This window comes from Danio rerio, chromosome 14, assembly GCF_049306965.1.
Source record: "Danio rerio strain Tuebingen ecotype United States chromosome 14, GRCz12tu, whole genome shotgun sequence".
NCBI lineage: Eukaryota > Metazoa > Chordata > Actinopteri > Cypriniformes > Danionidae > Danio > Danio rerio.
The window spans coordinates 12,409,283-12,428,980 of record NC_133189.1 but is presented as its reverse complement, the minus strand read 5'-3'; the positions used below and the strand labels follow the sequence as shown (position 1 = coordinate 12,428,980).

The 19,698-nt window shown below is 39.6% G+C and overlaps 1 protein-coding gene across 22 annotated transcripts in view; it reads right to left on the bottom strand.

Moving 5' to 3' along the window:
• The window catches only part of frmpd3 (FERM and PDZ domain containing 3), a 194,469-nt gene that overhangs the window by 94,381 nt on the left and 80,390 nt on the right, over positions 1–19,698 (bottom strand). For 16 of the 22 annotated variants that reach the window (XM_073922565.1, XM_073922556.1, XM_073922562.1 and 13 more), the window contains exon 2: positions 5,304–5,390. The exons of the other annotated variants lie outside the window; for them this stretch is intronic. The gene's annotated coding sequence lies outside the window, so the exon portion shown is untranslated. The remainder of the gene's footprint in view (positions 1–5,303; positions 5,391–19,698) is intronic. 22 annotated transcript variants of the gene reach the window in all.

Sequence of the window (19,698 nt, the reverse complement as noted above, 5' to 3'; positions counted from 1 at the left end):
TTATACAACACAAATAATTTGATAAAAGCATCATTAATATTTTTCTTGACCTTAACTACAGAGGTACAAATGTAATTTTTTGTCATTAAGTGTCAACACTTCAAGAATTAATTACAGTTTTATGTAATAAAATTATATTATTTATATTTTTCATTACAAATTTAAAATTTCTTTGTCATTCATTCATTCATTTTCTTGTCGGCTTAGTCCCTTTATTAATCTGGGGTCGCCACAGCGGAATGAACCACCAACTTATACAGCACATTTTTTTTTGCAGCGGATGCCCTTCCAGCCGCAACCCATCTCTGGGAAAAAATTCTTTGTTAGCCATCTAATAATTTTTCCAGTTAAAATGTGCTTATTTTTTATTGCATTTGGCACTATTATATGAATATTTTATCTGAAAGGCTGTGTTACCATTGTAACCCATTGATGTGATTACATTTTTCAAGAAGCATGCATCACTTGTATTTTGGACAATTGGTGGCAAACCTGGAGGGTAGCTGAAGCAAGAGACTGGTGGAGACAAAGGATGCAGTCAGGAGGATATTCCAAGGGGAAGTCGATGAAAGGTGAAGTCACAGTGAAGAAGTGGCAGATGACTCCTGAAGGGCATCCGTTGGAGAAACAGCTGGAGACTCCAGGGTCACTGTCTAGAACCTTCAAGGGTGCTGGAGGATCACTCCTGCCTGAAACCAGCAGGAACACTAGAGAGTCACTGCTGTCTGGAAAGAAGAATCATTGCTGCCTGGAAACAGCGGAGGTGCTGGAGAGGCATTGTCTGAAAAAAGCAGGATCTCTGGAGTGTCACCACTGTCTGTAAATAGTGGTTCTGGTAGGTGCCACAAGCAGAAGGGTGGTGATTCAAAGAAATGAGAGGCCAATGTGAAGCCAATTTGCCAAAAGCCTGAGGGGGAGGCAGAGGAAAGAGGAGGAGGAGCCCTATGGAGTCAATGAGTGGAGCATCATAGATAAAGTCTATAAATCCATTTGGCAATTGAGTGGAGTAGACTGGCAACTGACCAAGGCATATCTGAAGAGAAAGGAGAGCCCAGTTGATCTGGCCCATCTTTGAACCAAAGAGGTGAGAAGCCAAGGCAGAGTCAACTGTGTGAAAGGCTGAGCTATGGTTTAAAGGTTATAAGGAACACAAACAGGTTGACACTGTGAAATGGGATCAGGGGTTTGATAAATGGCCTTCCTAGGCAACACTAGACAGATATTGAGTTAAAAAAGCCTCCTTGGCAGACCTGGAATAGGCAAAAAAAATTCAGGAAAGCTCCTCTTGGCATTACCTTGAGCATCAGGTTCCCACACTTGGCAGCATCAGAACAAGCAGACAAGTCAGTTGAATTAAATTGACTTGTTTGAGACTTGAACGTCACTTGAGACTTACTTGCACATACAATCACTTTTAACAGAGCTCCAGACTAACTTTCTTTTTCTGAAAGCACTGTAGCCCCTGACTGAATATTCTTAGGCGCACAAGCAGAAAGTATAGGGGCACACAATAAATCAGCATGCAATGCAGTTGTTTACATATTTTGCCCATTTCAACTATATTACTGACAAATGATTTTATAATAAATAAACTTAACTCCAACTCTGTAGACTTAACTTTAATAAATTACAAGGTGCAGTATTTTGCAGTATATCATTTCAGAGGGCAGGTATCCAGAGTAACAATTGGCAACTGACTTAATAGACCTGTACATTTATTATTAATAATATTTTAATATAGTAATACATATTTGAATATTAATTTAATAAACAAATATAGCAACTTCAAAACCATAACAAAAAGTATCCAAATTTGATGCTATTCATATGGACAAAACTAAAGATATATAGAACAAACTATATTACAACAAATATCAAAGTAATAATATTACATTACCCATTTTATAAATATTGCTAAAAAATGTATATGAATATCTCACATTTCTGTCTATGTTGCTACAGTAAAACCATGGTGATATCTGGTGATTTAGGGAGGTAACAAACCAGCTTTAAATCTGACCATTGTTGCACAATGTTTCAGCTGCATTCACAGATGTATCGCATATGCAAGAGAACAGGTGTGTTCACTATGAAGCAGCACTGTGAATACGTAGTCTGTATGATAGAAAAGTGCAGAAAGTAGGGATGTAACGGTATCAGAATTTCACGGTACGGTAATACCTCGGTATGAATGTCACGGTACGGTATTTATTGAATCATTTACAGGAAAAAACAAAACTTATGGAAATACTCCAAAAAAGTGTCAAAAGTGTCAATGACATACAAATTAGCCATCTATCTATAAGCTTTGAAACAGGAACTTCAATTTTAATAACAAAAAAATATTAAACCATGTAAAAAAATAAAGTTTTAATTTAGTATTGTTGAAAACTCATCACATTCAACATTTAATCACTCACTCACTTAGATAGAGATGGGTTTAAAGGAAAATTATCATATAAATATAATCTGGTAAAAGCTGGTATCTCTGGGTATTTACAATGTCCCCTGCAACAGAAAAAAACCCCTCTCATTTGGGACTGAGGTTTCTGGGACATGAGAGATATGACGCGACAACACAGCTGATAAGAACGCGCGCGACAACACAGCTGATAAGAACTCGCGCGTCAACACTGCTATTCAGTACGTGCGCGACAACACAGCTGATAAGAACTCGCGCGACAACACCGCTATTCAGAATGCGCGCGGCGACAACACCCGCTTTAGAGTTTTACAGCTCTTTTTCATCCCCGCTTCTAACAGCACACTCCATTTCTGCATTACTGGATCTGTAGCGACAACAGACCGCAAGGGATGATGGTCAAGCATGGGCTGATGGGAATTGTAGTTTTCGCTACCTCCCGTTCGCTTCATTCGCCTGAGCAAATTTTCTCAGAAGACCTATAGTTTTACCGAGTCATGCGACTTCGGTAATATCGAAAAAACTTAATATTGTGGTATGACGGTATTTACAATACCGTTACATCCCTAGCAGAAAGACTAAGTTAGATTACTAACTATTCCACATGCTTTTGAACCACCCTTTCAGTACTTTGATATCATTTGCCAATCTGTCTGCACAAAGTCGATTTTCTTCAAATAAACCTTATCAATGCAAAAAGGTAGTAGCGTCAGGGTAACCTCTTACAAAATTTGGTTGCAATCCAACAAAATAATTTATAAATAGTTATTAGCATGTGATTTTTCCCCATGAAACCTACAAAAATATGATTCAGTACTTAACTGTGGCATTACAAAGGTAGATAATACGATTATTTCACACGGCTGCCATTTTAAAGAACCAAAGCGAGGCTGTGGTGGGAAGAAACCCGGAAGTGTTGGACCAGCACTTTAAACATTGCAGCAACATGCTGTGGACTACAGACCTCCAGCTGTTGCTGAGATTTTAAAATGCATAAATGGTGTAACCATCACTTCAATATTATACAGTAAGTTTAATTTAAACAATTTAAAGCAAATTAGGCATCAAACAACATCGCAATCTCTGTAAGAGTAATATGCTCAAATGTCCTCCAAGGCTTCAGTTTATGGCACCAAGTAAACACCGTGGGGACGCTTTCCTGCTTCAGCCCATGTAACCCAGTGAGTGATAAAACACTGCAGTCCTCTGTAACACATCCTCGTGATGTCTGTAATAGTGTTGTCCCGGAACTGAAGTTTTAAAACCGACTAACATTGAAGCGCCGTTGAGGGCGGATGACTCGACTGATCTTCACGGCTGCTTCGCACTCCAGTCTCTGTATATCTGTGTTTGCACTCAGTTTGCTGCTCTTCACCCAGTGCAAACACAGATACACAGAGACTGGAGCGAGAAGCAGACGTGAAGATGTCGAGTCATCAAGCAGATCGCACGGCTCGTCTGTGTTTGTGCTCAGTAAACAGCGGTGGGTGAAATTATGACCTTCTCGGCCAACCACAAGCATTTGTCTAGCACGTGAACACAATGGCAAATCAGCAGTGTTTTAAGAAACCCACCAACAGTGCCTTAAATGTTAGCGTAAAATTGCTGGTTTTTCTTTTAATTCAGTATCGTGACAAGTCTAATATAGTGAAAGAATCACTTCACTAACTCGAGTTTGATAAATGGCATCTAAAACATGTGTCTGGGAAAAAAAACGTTAGTTAACTAGTGCCATTTCCTTTAACTTAGCTGAAAATGAGCTCTGATATCCCTTTTTATTTTAACCATTCATAAAGAACGAACCTTCAGTTCACTCGGAAGGCAGTGGAATAATACATTGGTGTCAACTTCTCTTCGCTGATAAGATATACAGCCAAGTACACAATGTTCCTATGCAACTCCAAACGATAATTCCGGGTTTCTTCCCACCACAGCCTCGACTTTGCTTTTAAAAATGGCGACCTCGTAAAATCAGTCTATGCCAGTCAGTCTCAAGAAGCAGTTAAGTATGCGCAACACACAGTTCACATTAAATAGTGAAATACCAACCAAAATCTCTAAAAACCCATGTCGCTACATTGTAATAAAAAAAAAATTAAATGTGTGACTAGACTTTAGGGGATTTGGTACTTCATTTTATATAAAAATCCTAACAGTGGAGCAAGACTCTATGACATCATAGATTGAGCCATCAGCGTTGCATGCAGTGATTTGACCTGAGCTATAAATAGCTCGAGCTTAAGTATCACTCAGTAAAGTCCAAAATGAATAGGCTTGCTTCTGCATTGAAAAGCATGCTAAATTCATGAGCTCTAATGCATTTCTTTTGATCACATGCATGACTCACTTTTAATGCATTTAAATGAGAGCAAGAAGGAGAATGTGGTATGGAGGTTCACGGATCTGTGTACTTTCAGGCTTAATAATTTTGCTGGTTTCATATAATGCATAAGGAAACATAACATAGAAGATGTTAGTAAAGTGAATCTAGTGTAACTGCACATCTACTTCACAAATTGTGTGTTCTTTTACTAAGGGGAGTATTTGTTTAAATTTAAATTTCAAACATCAACTTAAATTGCCCACTGTAACTGTTGCATTTCAGGTAACATTCAGAAACTCAGATGACAGGGCTACTTAATTATATAATAACATTTATTTTCTCATGCTATTTTGTGAAAGATATTTTATTGTTGCATTGTCGGTTGTTTGCCATTGTTTCTCAATGATAACCCTTGTGACATTCTTTTCTTTAGTTCATGGAATCAACTAGAAGTACCAACAATGCACAAATCACAAAACTGCTAATATATAGCTACTTAACAGTGCATCTTGTGTGATAATACTCATGGTAATTGTGTGTGAAATTTGTATTACTTACGATTTTTATTGGCAAGGTGCTGTAAAAAGCTGGTATGTTTTTCAGGGCCCCAGATCCTCAATACCGCTGCATAGGTAGTGAGTGCAACTACAAAAAATAAACAAAAAAATAAATAAATTATAAAACCATTCATTTATGACATTTATATAAATGTCAAACACAAATTAACCCAAACATAAATTGACATTTATGTAAATGTCAAACATAAATTAACCCTTTCATGCGTATGATCACACCGGTGTGATTAGAACGTTCAGATCACACCTCATCAACTGCTCAAATTCAAATCTGACGTGTTGAGGTACAGGGGTGTGCAGTGCTTTTCATAAATCACAATTTATCTGTGCTTTCAAACTAATAACATTTATTTTAAGTTTCAAACATTTAATACACATAACAACAAGGAAAACAGACCATTTAGGGTTTGTAAGATACAGGTAGATGTCTATAAAGACAACAATAATTATTTTTTTATAATAACTGGTTGATGTACTTTATTCATGTAAGATACACAGTTTATGTTACTAGAATATTTTCGCTATTCCTTACCCATACTTTCACGTATTTCATGTCTACCTGCAGGGCATACTATACATGGCGGTGCCCATTACCCTTTATATAACAAATAATATGATCATTATTAAGTTGTTTAAATGACAAAATATATGTTATATGACATATTAGAGAATCAGTGTATGAGAATTTTCACAATATAATTAGAACATGTTCAATATTTACAGAAAACGGCAAAAAGAAACCAAATATGATATATACATAGATCATTGGGGCTGGTGGGTCACGTGATAAACTTGACACATCGCCATGGGAACTTTTAAGTAATGTTAACAATAAAAAAACTCTTGCATAAAAACTTATGCATGAAAGGGGTAAATATAATGGGATGTAAATACAGTCCCAATTAAGTCCATATCGAGCCCACATGAGGATAATTACAAACAATGGTCTGCTCAAATCCTACAATGAGTACACAACACATGTATGCAAATTATCTGGAAACGTAGCCCTGGTTAATGTTGCTAGTAGGCTACTGTGATGATGAGGTGTGACAAGGGTTGGATACAAATGCAGTTTTTCTCAAAAGTACTCAGGCAGGGAAGGTTCAGTACATGGTATCATGGTGGTGATGGTAACATGATGTTAATCTGAAAGAGTAGTCAGTGTAAGAGGCAAACAGTTTGAGTCAGGCAGCAAAACAAACATAAACATTATAACAACCCAAGGTCAAAAACATGGCTAGGAACAACAGGGAAAACCCTTCATGAAGATCACTACAGGATAACAAGACTCAGCCAGAATGTGTGTGAGTGTACATTCCATATAATCAGTCCTGTTCAGCTTCAGCTGTTTGCGTGCGTGTGTTTGTGTGTGTGTGTGTGAGCAAGAGGTGACCTGAACCGGTGTGTGACTGCAGGGAATGATGGGATATGTAGTTTGGGTGAATAACAGGGAACGTTTTCCTGATCCAATCCACTCTTGGGAATTTTTAAGACCTTTTTGTAATTCTTTCCTCATCAGGGAGTTGCTATTAACTTGATTAATATGTATTGACTTCACTTCAAAATGAGGGCCTTTTAGATGAGCCTAGCATCTGTTAGGCAAAGCATACTGAACATACTGATACTTCCCATTTTTTACCCCCCTGAGTATCATCCATCATAAGTGAAATCTGACTCCCTCCTGGTTGTTTTAGAACATTTTTCCATATTTTATCAAGGGATTTTAATATTATGTGCATTAAATTGGACTTAAATGCTTGTATTAAAATTCTTTGCGTTCAGCTTGTGATAAAACTGTTCTAGCTTTTTTTATTTTATTTTTTTTACTTTTTTAAAGTTTGTTTGAAGAAGAAAAATAAATGTTTACGTAAAACAATCACAACACTGAAAATGATTTGTTTATGGCCATAATATTTTGGGGAGTGTTTTTCAGCCAGTGAACCAGGGAATCTAAATCACAGTAAATGGAACCATGAAAAAGGAGCAATACATCAAAATTCTCAACAACAACATTGGTATGCAGAGAAACTTGGGCATCAGTGGACATGTCAGTATGACAACGACCCAAAACACAGTCACAAATATCACACGAGTGGCAGTGAGATATGGCTGTATATCAGCATTGGTGGGAGGTGTGCGATCGAGTGCCTTAGCGTCCCACCAGGGCTCATATACAGCCATATCTTACTACTACGAGTGTGATATTGCATTTAAACAACATTTCGACGGCACAATCAAGTATATAAATAAGATAAAACATGGAGAGTCTAAAACCCCCTTTTTATTAGGAACTGCTTTCTTCCGCTCTTCATTCACATCTGCAGCTGACGTCAAAACAGCAGAAGCCGTTACTAATTCACAACATCACTTTAGAGCTAGTGTTTGAATGACTCTCTATAGCGTAATCTCTAAAGTGATGACAAAACAACTGATTTTGCTCACACTTAAAGATTATAAGGCTGAACGTGACATGAATTGCCATCCATATAAAGAGATATCTTCTTACAGTGTTACAGTATACAGTATTCCTCTGTTGCAATCGGGATATCACAATAATTAACCCTGAAAAAAGCAACGCAATCACTACCAGACTGCTGTTGTGTTTGCGATAAGGAAAAATGCTAAACACCTGCTGACTTTGCTTCTTTCTGTCAACGCAACACACATTCCTGATGTGCGAGCAAAGCAGTTTAAATGCAGCACTACAACATACAAAAGAGAGAGATCATTTTACCTGCGAGAGACCGGGGGAAGGGGAGTTCGGGGGTGAGGTCTCTGAATAGTGAATAACACTGTTGAGAGAACTGGGATAGGATTCAGCGGGTTTTGGGTGGACGCTGCGATCGGATACTGTACCAGAACTGGCAATCCGGGTGTGTTTGCAGACGTCAACGGGATGGTTGCGGGAGATTGGTCTGAAATACGGAATACTCCCAGACAAAAACGGGAGTGTTGGCATGTCACGTTAGGCGTGATCAAAACAACAACAAAAATGGGAACAAAAGAAAGCGGATTCAAGTGCAGATTTTAATATATTAAAGTGCAAAAACAGTTAACAAAAATATCAAAGTGCAAAGTAACAAATAAACAACAAAACAAGAAACTAAGACAGATAAAAATGAACTAGACTAAAGCAAGATACGAGGCAGGATCAGGAACAACAACTAGGAAAAACAGACTTACTGGTTACAAGAAAGACAAACGACGCGATGACAAACTGTGGTTGAATGACTGAATATATAGTCCTGGTAATCACGGAGAATGGAGACAGCTGTGGTTGTAATCAATGTAAATGACAGACCGGGTGTGTGCACGAAAGAAAGTATGGAAATGTAGTCTTTATGGACGCTGTAGTTTCACTCAGTGTCCATTGAACTACAGCGCCCTCAGGTGGTCACTGACAGATGTGACATTACCCCCCCTCTAAAGAGCGGCTTCCAGACGCTCCCAGACTAGTTCCCAGAGGGGGGGCAGAGCAGAGCAGGAACAAAGGGAGGGATGGGAGGGCCAGATCAGGGTGAGTCTGTGGGTCAGGCGCCCGGCAGGAAGCCAGGGTGCAGCCGGGGAATCCATCCCAAACAATGGTAAGGACCACCAGGGAGGGGCGGTAGGGATGACCCACGGATGATCCTGCAGAAAACACAAGGCAGGGGAGTCCATGAGAGCCAGCTGGACTGGAGCCGGCGGGACTGGAGGCAGCTGGGCTGGAGCCGGCGGGACTGGAGGCAGCTGGGCTGGAGCCGGCAGGACAGGAGCCGGCGGGACAGGAGGCAGCTGGGCTGGAGCCGGCGGGACAGGAACCGACGGGACAGGAGGCAGCAGGACTGGAGCCGCCAGAGCAAAGAGCCTGAGCGAGGTCGGTAGAGCAAAGAGCCGGACTGAAGCCGGCAGGGCAAGGAGCCGGACTGGGGCTGGCAGGGCAAGACGTCTGGGAGGTGCCGGCAGTGCAAGACGTCTGGATGGTGATGGTAAAGCCAGGAGCTGGGCTGGGGCCGGCAGGGCGAGGAGCCTGGATGGCGCCGGTAAAGCCAGGAGCCGGATTAGAACAGGCAGTGTACTGCGCTCTGGGGCTGGAGCCGACACTGGCGGGCGCTCTGGGGCTGGAGCCGACACTGGCGGGCGCTCTGGGGCTGGAGCCGACACTGGCGGGCGCTCTAGGGCTGGAGCCGACACTGGCGGGCGCTCTGGGGCTGGAGCCGACACTGGCGGGCGCTCTGGGGCTGGAGCCGACACTGGCGGGCGCTCTGGGGCTGGAGCCGACACTGGCGGGCGCTCTGGGGCTGGAGCCGACACTGGCGGGCGCTCTGGGGCTGGAGCCGACACTGGCGGGCGCTCTGGGGCTGGAGCCGACACTGGCGGGCGCTCTGGGGCTGGAGCCGACACTGGCGGGCGCTCTGGGGCCGGAGCCGACACTAGCGGGTGCTCTGGGGCTAAAGTCGACACTGGCGGGCGCTCTGGGGTATGCGCAGTCCTCTTCCTCTTCTCTTCCGTCTGGTTGTCTGAGTACTAGGAAGAGCGTTGTAAACCGGAAGAGAAGCATGCTCTGGGACTGGAACCGACACTGGCGGGCGCTGAGGGACTGGAGCAGACACTGAGGTTATACAGAGTTCCAGGAGCCTCTCCAGAGGCTCAGAGAAGGGTGGTCTCCGCACAGCCCGACGCGGATAAGTCCGCAACTTCAAAACAGCTCTTTTCCTCCCTCCCGCAGATAGATCCTCCGGCTTCGAGAACAGATTTTTATTACCCCTCAGGCCTCCCTCCTGAGGGTTCTGCTCCACCAGGGTGATTGAGAGAGGGGAGCCAGAAATCAAGAGTGCATGTTCCATAAAAAGATAAAGGCTCCACTCTTCCTCATATGTTGGCATCTGGGAGCGGACGGGTTCTAAAAGTTCTCCCCGAAAAAACATCATTAGCAGTAAATCGCTAAAAGTACTGCTTGGGGCCAGATCCAAAAACTCCTTAACGAAACGTTCAACGGAGCGGTTACCCTGCTTTATTCGCACTAAAATATTATCTGCTGAATCCATGTTGATCGCGTCATTCTGTCACGTTAGGCGTGATCAAAACAACAACAAAAACGGGAACAAAAGAAAAATTTTAATATATTAAAGAGCAAAAACAGTTAACAAAAATCCAAAAATATCAAAGTGCAAAGTAACAAATAAACAACAAAACAAGAAACTAAGACAGATAAACATGAACTAGACTAAAGCAAGATACGAGGCAGGATCAGGAACAACAACTAGGAAAAACAGACTTACTGGTTACAAAAAAAGACAAACGGCGTGATGACAAACTGTGGTTGAATGACTGAATATATAGTCCTGGTAATCACGGAGAATGGAGACAGCTGTGGTTGTAATCAATGTAAATGACAGACCTGGTGTGTGCACGAAAGAATGTATGGAAATGTAGTTTTTATGGGCGCTGTAGTTTCACTCAGTGTCCATTGAACTACAGTGCCCTCAGGTGGTCACTGACAGATGTGACATGGCAGGTATGCTTACCAGTTTAATAATGATTTGATCTGCAGTAGTTAGAAATCAGACTGTTATAAGCTTCTAAGTGTTAGGGCTTATTATGCGGTTGTGATGCCATCTTGTGCATAGAAAACATCAACCATCTTTGGTCCACTACACTATGGCAGGCTAATGGCAGCCGACGAGCTCTGTCAAATTGTAAATATTTTAAAATAGGCACTATTCTGAAGTCAAACTGTAGTGTTTGTAGTAGTGTAGTGTAGTGTTTGTTGCTGGCTGTCTGTGGGCGGAGTAATACACAACGGGTAAAGAGGCTGTTCTGGTGCTGATATTACTTAAATATCTCACGGCTATCAGCCAATCAGATTCGAGAACCAGACAGAATTGTTGTATAAAAATAAATATATTTAAGCTTTTAATTACATTTGAACAAAGAGGTTTTTAGGGGTTAGACAATGAATCTGTCCTTGTTGGAGGTTCTGTGGCTGAATTTGACCAGAGCAGAGTGTGAAGGTTTAATTACCAAAGAATTAGCACATTCTTGCTTTAAATATTGCAATGCACACGGCATTATGGGTAACATAGAGTTCAAAAGAGGACAAACTGCTTTTGCACATCTGTGACCAAGACATCAAGTTTTTGTGATGTATCAAGAGCCACTGTATCCAGGGTAATGTCTGCATACTACCAAAAAAGACGAAACACATTTAACAAGAGTAAGTGTGGATGCAAGAAGAAGCTGCCTGAAAGGGATGTCCAAGTGCTATCCCAGAATGTATACTGAAAATAAAAACATAAAACCACAGCTGCTTAACTCACTGCAGAATTAAATGTCTTCCTCAACTCTCCTTTTTTCACCAAAACATCGTCAGGACATCAATGGATACCATTATTTCAATGGACTAAACAAAACAACGCCCTTTTGCTTAATGTCTGGACCTGGGATGGGTGGTAATAGTAGAGGTTTTTCTGAGTAATGTACATAAGCCAACAGTCAACAAATTAAAGACCAGTGTGCTGTAAAGCATTAGCCATTTAATGTTTCAACCCTGCACAAGCTTTATGCAGATGTACAATGTGGCAATGTGTTTAACAAAGCAACTGAGAAAACACTTGGACAGACAGTTTTAATCAGAACTGAGTATGACAATAAACCTGCTCCATCCATAGAAGACACAACATTCCTAAAATTGATGTATTCAGAAATTATGCTAATTGCTGGTTATCTCCTCCACCATTCAGAGAACCACACCAGCTTGCCAAATAATGAGCAAGCTGTAAGTTGATTATCATGCCTGCAATGAGCCTTGAAGGGAAAACCTAATATCTACAGTGTATCGGGAAAGTATTCATAGCGCTTCACTTTTTCCACATTTTTTTTTATGTTACAGCCTTATTCCAAAATGGATTAAATTAATTTATTTCCTCAAAATTCTACACACAATAACCCATAATGACAATGCGACAAATAGATTTTTTAAAATTGTTGAAAATGTATTCAAAATAAAAAACCTGAAAAATCAAATGTACGTAAGTATTCACAGCCTTTGCTGTGAACATCTAAATTGAGCGTAGGGACAATCTGTTTCCGCTGATCATTCTTGAGATGTTTCTGCTGCTTAATTTGATGTCACCTGTGTTAAATTCAGTTGATTAAACATACTTTGAAAAGGCATACACCTGTCTATATAAGGTCTCATGCTTGACAATGCATGTCAAAGCACAAACCAAGAATGAAGACAAAGGAATTGTCAGTAGACATCTGAGAAAGGATAGTTTCGAGGCACAAGGCTGAGGTAGGTTACAGAAAAAAAATGCTGCTTTTAAAGTTCCAATGAGCACAGTGGCCTCCATCATCAGTAAGTGGTAGATGTTTGGAACCACTAGAATTCTTCCTAGAACTGGCCGGCCATCTAAGCTGAGTGATTGTGGGAGAAGGACCTTAGTCAGGGAGGTGATCAATAACCTGATGGTCACTCTGTCTGAACTCAGAGCATTCTTCAGCGTTCTTCTGTGGAGAGTGGAGAACCTTACAGAAGGACAACCATCTGTGCAGCAATCCACCAATCAGGCCTGTAAGGTAGAGTGGCCAGGCGGAAGTCACTCCCCGCCTGGAATTTGCCAAAAGGCATCCGAAAGACTCTCAGACCATAAGTAACAAAATTCTTTGGTCTTATGAGACTAAAATTGAACTCTTTGGAATCAATGCCAGGCGTTACATTTGGAGAAAACCAGGCATCGCTCATCACCAGGCTAATACCATCCCTACAGTGAAGCATGGTGGTGGCAGCATCATGCTGTGGGGATGTTTTTCAGCAGCAGGAACTGAAGTGCTAGTTAGGATAGAGGGAAAAATGAATGTTGCAACGTACAAAGACATTCTGAATGAAAACCTGCTTCAAAGTGCTCTTGACCTCTGGGGCGACGGTTCATCTTCCAGCAGGACAATACACCAAAGCACCACCGCTAAAATATCAATGGAGTGGCTTCACAACAACTCGGTGAATGTCCTTGAGTGGCCCAGCCAGAGCCCACACCTAAATCTTTTGAACATCTCTCGAGAGATCTGAAAATGGCTGTACACCTTCGCTTCCCATCAAACCTGATAGAGCTTGAGAGGTACTGCAAAGAGGAATGGGCAACAATTTCCAAAGACCGGTGTGCCAAGCTTGTGGCATCATTTTCAAAAAGAGGCTGTAATATCTGCCAAAGGTGTATCAACAGTATTGAGCAAAGGCCGTGAAAACTTATGTACATGTGATTTTTTTTTAGGGTTTTTATTTTTAATAAATTTGCAACAATTAAAAAAAAAATCTTTTTTCACATTGTCATCATGGGGTATCGTGTGTAGAATTTTGAGGAAATAAATGAATGTAATGTATTTTGGAGTAAGGCTGTATCATAAAAAAATTTAACCAAGATGGATTTCTACATAAAACTGGATGCTGCATAACTTTAAAATAGGAAGAATCAAAGACAACTTTGTCCAAACTACGTCTCACAACCAAACAAATGTGAGAAGTGACATGGAAACAACGCAAGGTCACATAATCTAGCTTTCGTTATTAACTACATAATGGAAAAAGAAGGCTTTAGCTTTAGAAATTTGTGTTGCTCACTTGGCTTTTGAAGAGAATTAGCAGTCTTTCCTCAACTTTTTTTTAAACTTTTTAACCTGATTGTAATATTAGACAGATGACATGTCAAACAGACACAGTGCTCCTAACAAACCAAGTTTTTCCTTGATATTTGGGTCCAAATAAACTGAAAATGAGCGCTTTTAACTTCTTCCCCAGCCTCCCGCTGGCCTGCAGGTACCCACGCTAGTGAATGCTGCTCTCTCATTGGCTGTACGTGATCTCAGATGTTATTTTCAATCAGATTACATTTCACAAGGCATGATTTGTGGTCCAGATATTTAGCATGCCAAATATCTCACGGAGTGTTGGCGACTCATTGAAAATTCTCTGATATCGCGTCCTTCATAGTTCACAGTGTGTGATTGTTATTCACGTGAACGAGCACCGATTTGCCTGTGATTTCAGGCATTTGTCTGCGATTTCTCAAAATCTGTCGTCGAGTCAAAATCAGGTCTAAAATCATGCAGTCTGAACTCGGCATAAGGAAAATGACTAAGTTATGGCTAAGGAGATGCCTGCTACATGCCACCTCTTAATTTCAAACCAGGGTTATTTGTATAGTGCTTTTTACAATCATTATCATTCCAAAGTAACTTATAAATATGCACATTACTTGTTAGAGCCACGATAGATTTGTTACATGAGGTATATTTAAAGTTTTTCTCAGTGGCTTTGCTGCATTTCTCACAACACTATTTACATTTGCACAACAGTTAATGCATTTCTCAAAACAATTAGTAGAAACTGCAAAACCTAGTTGATAACCTGCAAAAGGTTTCTTCTGGGTGTTTTGGTTTCCCTCAAAAGTCCAAAAACATGCACTGCAGGTGAATTGGGTAAGCTAAATTATCCGTAGTGTATGTTTGTGAATGGGAGTGTATGGGTTGCAGCTGGAAGGGCATCCGCTGCGTAAAACATATGCTGGATAAGTTGGCGGTTCATTCTGCTGTGGCGACCACAGATTAATAAAGGGACTAGGCCGAAAAGAAAATGAATGAATGAATTCAACATTAGATAAGTTTACATCATAGAATTAACTTAAAGTATACTCCTTTCTCATAAGGGTGGTCCATTGCTCAGCTTACCAATCTGAGGCAGAAAGGCAATCGCATGGCTCACAGAAGGAAAGCAAACAATGAAGGTCCTTTTGGAACCTGATAGTTAATTAGCTTTTGGTTATCAGCTATCAGGCTGGTCTTCCTGAATGCCAGAGGTGTAAATCAGAAAGATATTGTGTTAAATTTACCACAAACGATTCACAGGAGAAGCACCCTGGGGACATCTCATCTGATGGAGTAATTACCTCAATCATTGCCATCCTGTACACGCTGTGGCTATGGTACAGGTGCGTGGTGAAGGACTCAGATTTGACCTTCCTTCATTTCCCCAGTTTTATATATCCCATTTTTTTGTATGTATATATTGCTACTGTATCACTACTTACATATTAAATATTAAGCAGGACAAATAATCAACTGATTATTTTAGTCAAAATCAAAAGAATTGTTTCTTTTACTCAAATGAGCATTATAGAATTAATTATTATAATTGTGTAACACTGATAACTAGAGTGTTACAAATAAAGCTTTATCATCAAGGAATAAATTACAATATATATAATCAATTGTAATTTTAGTAATGTAATAAAAACAGAATGCAGTTTTAGATACAATGTAAGCAAAAGGAAGTTAAGCATTAATCAGAAAACAGACTGCAAAAAATGCTTTTCTTACTTAGATTTTTTGTCTTGTTTAGTCCAAATATCTAAAACTTCTCAAATCAAGAAGCATTTTTTTAGACAATCAAAACATATTGTCTTGTTTTAAGAAATAATATGCCAAAATTAGTTTTTCCTTAAATCAAGCAAAATAATCTGCCAATGGGGTAAGCAAAATAATCTTATCACAAATCAAAAAACAAGATTATTTTGCTTACCCCATTGGCAGATTATTTTGCTTGTTTTAAGGAAAAACTCACTTCATTTTGGCATATTATTTATTAAGACAATATGTTTTGCTTTTTTATTTTGTCTAGAAAATGCCTCTAGATTTAAGAATTTGTAGATATTTGGACTAGAAACAAGACAAAAAATCTAAGTAAGAAAAGCATCTTTTGCAGTGCCTTTAGTCTTATTATAAAAGTCCAGTATTGTAGTAGTATTGTTGCTATTGTGCTTAATAGATTTTGGAAAGAAAGAGTGGTATAACCATTCACAAAAGTGGTTACTTTGCAAATAAACCAAAAGGGGACAGTTTGACACCATATGCAAATACGAACTTTGGAAAACATTCATTCATTCATTTTTCAGTAAATTTCCAGGACTTGAACTAGCGACCTTCTTGCTGTGAGACGACAATGCTAACCACTGAGCCATCGTGTGCCACACCCTGGAAAACATTTATATAAAATATAACCACTTTAATATCAGAAGTCATTTCTTCATTGTTTTTTTTATTACTTTACAATGTTTCAGATAGATAGTAAGTAGGGTCAGTTACATTACTATAATTATTACGAATAATCAATTTACACTGCAGTTTTACAGTGTTTTAATCAGTACAAGTTATTATTAATTATTCATAACAAAGGGTCTAGCTGTGTAGTCGATTCTCATTAGATTGATAGTTTGGTTGCTTGACTGATTGATTGGTTGGCCTTATTTTTAGCACTTGGCCATGTTGATTACAGCTTAAAGCCTAGCAGGTTTTTAAACTCATTTGAGGCACAAAATGTTAAAGGGAAATGGTGCATAAGAAAATAGAGGAGGGGGAATCATTCCTCCTCACTATAACCAAGCTACAGCCTATAATTTACAGCTACAGCAGTCAAAGACAATGCCATTTTGCATAATGGTGCTGAGATTTAATCAAAGTGATAGATGAAGATGCGTTCTACAAATGGAGAAGCACATTCATGAGTATGGGTAGAGTGGGAAATGTAAAATGTAGTGTACATCCCTTGTTTCTCATTAAAATGAATGATCAGTTTGAGATGTGCTGTAACGTGACAGTGTGCTGCATGGAAACACACAATGATGTTCAAATCAGTTTGCTTAAATGATTCAACCATTTTTGTTTTATTTAGTCTTGAAACTCGTATAAGTAAAAAAAGAAATCACACGTGTTTAGTAAAATGACTTTGCTTAAGTGTCTCTCTACAGATTTCTTGGCTACTATAGTTTCAAAATATAAAGATTTACAAATGATGGCATGCCTTTAATGATATTTATATTAACATTAAATAAATAGTAATTAAACATATATAAATAGTATATAAACATGAATAAATAGTAAATAATACATAAATAAACACCAACCCCTAACAGAGGGTGCTAGAGAAGATCTCAGAATTAGAGACAAGCATCCAGACTTTAATTATAATATACATATAGTGTTTGGATTTAAAAGGTTTTTATATAACATTGCTTTGCTCCAGTTGAAGCACTCACTCACAGCTAGGCAACTGGCTAACTGTCCAAGGCAAAAAAGAGTGGGACCAACCTTTGCATATATATTTGCTGACAACCTCAGTGAGAAACCTGCTTCGAGTGCCCTAGCTATTGGGAAAAATTAAGAGGGAGTCTCTCCTCTCTATCAATCTTACTTATAGGGTAAGTGTGGGTACTTTACCTGGGGCAACGGTCAGGGTGCAGGCAGTCTGCTAGGCTTCACAAAAGCTGCTAGCCTTTACCTTACCCAATTCTGATCATTTGCAGCACATGGAGTCATCCAGTTATTACAATATACAGTAGACTCAGTTACTCTTTGTGTCTGAGACTGTGGCTCAGGGAACAAGACTGTGTCTGTGTCCAAAGCAATCAATTGAAATTCTGCGCCAAAAACATGGTCAGGGGAAGACATGAGAGCCTCTCTCTCTCTCTCTCTCTCTCTTTCTCTCAGATTCGTTGTCAGTACATTTCAGCACTTATTCAGTCATCATTCAAAATCAGCTCATAGACTGTAGGGGTGACACTATAAAATACCAAGAGTGTGAAATAGACATACTGTATGCACACACTTGTGGTCTTCATTGTCAAAAATGACCGCCATAGCAAAGTAATGGGAAATGAGCAAAAATATAAACATTTGTTTGTACAATAAAAAAATCTACCAAGATGCTGAAAAAAACAGAAGAGATGGAGTGACATACTAAAACACAAAGAGTGTGAAAAATATACGCACACTTACACATCTACTTCACCCACACACAATTATAAAATGCAACTAAAGCACTGGGAAAACTTTGTTCTATATATAATATAATAAGGTATATTAAAGGCAGTAATGTGCATTCTATAATGTAAATCATTATTTAATCATACAAAATGTTAAGGCTTTTATGTAGTATCATTATAGCAACATGTACAAATCACATTTTCAAAGAAAAACTACCGAAACCTTGTCAAAATAAATCTTTTAGATTGTCTAAATCTACAGGGATTAGACAATGAAACTCAAAATCCCTAGTTTTAGACTACAACAATTCATTAGTATGGTGTAGTTCCTCTTTTTTATGTCCAATACAGCATCAATTTGTCTTGGGAATGACAGATACAGGTTCTGCACAGTGGCCAGAGGGATTTTGAGCTATTCTTCTTGCAGAGTAGTGGCCATGGTCACTATTTAATCCTTGTGGAGGAAAATGTTTGCGGACTTAATCCTCCAAAACATCTCAAAGTGACTCAATAATATTTAGACTTGGTGACTTTACAGTACAAGCCATGGGAGATGTTTAAATTTACTTTCATGTTCATCAAACCACTCTGTCACTATTGCTGTGTGTATTGGTGCTTTATCATCCTGATACACAGCACCGTCTTCAGGATACAATGTTTGAATCATTGGGTGCACATGGTCCTCCAGAGTGGTTTGGTAGTGCTTGGGATTGATGCGTCTAATTAGTACAAATATTGGGCCTAGGGGATGCCATGATATTCCAGCCGAAACTTCACTGATCCACCCCCATTCTTCACACTGGCCATACAACAGCCTGGGTTGTATGCTTTGGCACTTCTCCACATTCTTTGGGACTTTGGGACTTCTCCACATTGCAACTCTCTCAAATGTGTGAAAGACAGTGAAGGTGGACTCATCCGAGAACAATGGATGTTTCACATTGTCAACAGCCCAAGATTTTCCCTGCTGGCACAATTGAAACCAATATTTGGTATTGGCACGAGGGATGAAAGGTTTGGCTATAGCAGCCTGGCCATGTATATTGACCCTGTGGAGCTCTTGACAACAATTTTGGTTGAAATAGGAGAGTTCAGATGGACATTCAATTTTGCAGTGAGTCGGGCAGCAGTGGTTTTATGTTTTTATTTTTTGGATACAATCTGGGTTAGCACACAGACATCCCTTTCTTTGGGAGGTTCACATCAAATGCGGCTTGTGTGAAAAGATTGGGCTATTGTGCATAATCATACGTGTGAACATTTTGCTTGAACAGTTTACTCACTTCATTCACGTTTTAAATTCACGTCATGGGAGGGGTGTCTTTTTGTCTTGCAAAAACTCTATAGTTATGTTGCCAATGGATGACATTGATTTATTTATTCAGATAGTTGCTTTGCTTTATGTGCTGTAGACACCCACTACATGCCCTACATCATAATCCTGCCCCTACTAAAGCAAGCTCCTGATTGGTTAATGTGATGGAAATGTTAGGCAGAGTTTAGATTTTTCAATTCAAGTAATTTGCGTGAATCACGCGATAAGCACTTTGAATGCACAAAAACATCGATCCACGATGTCTCTTT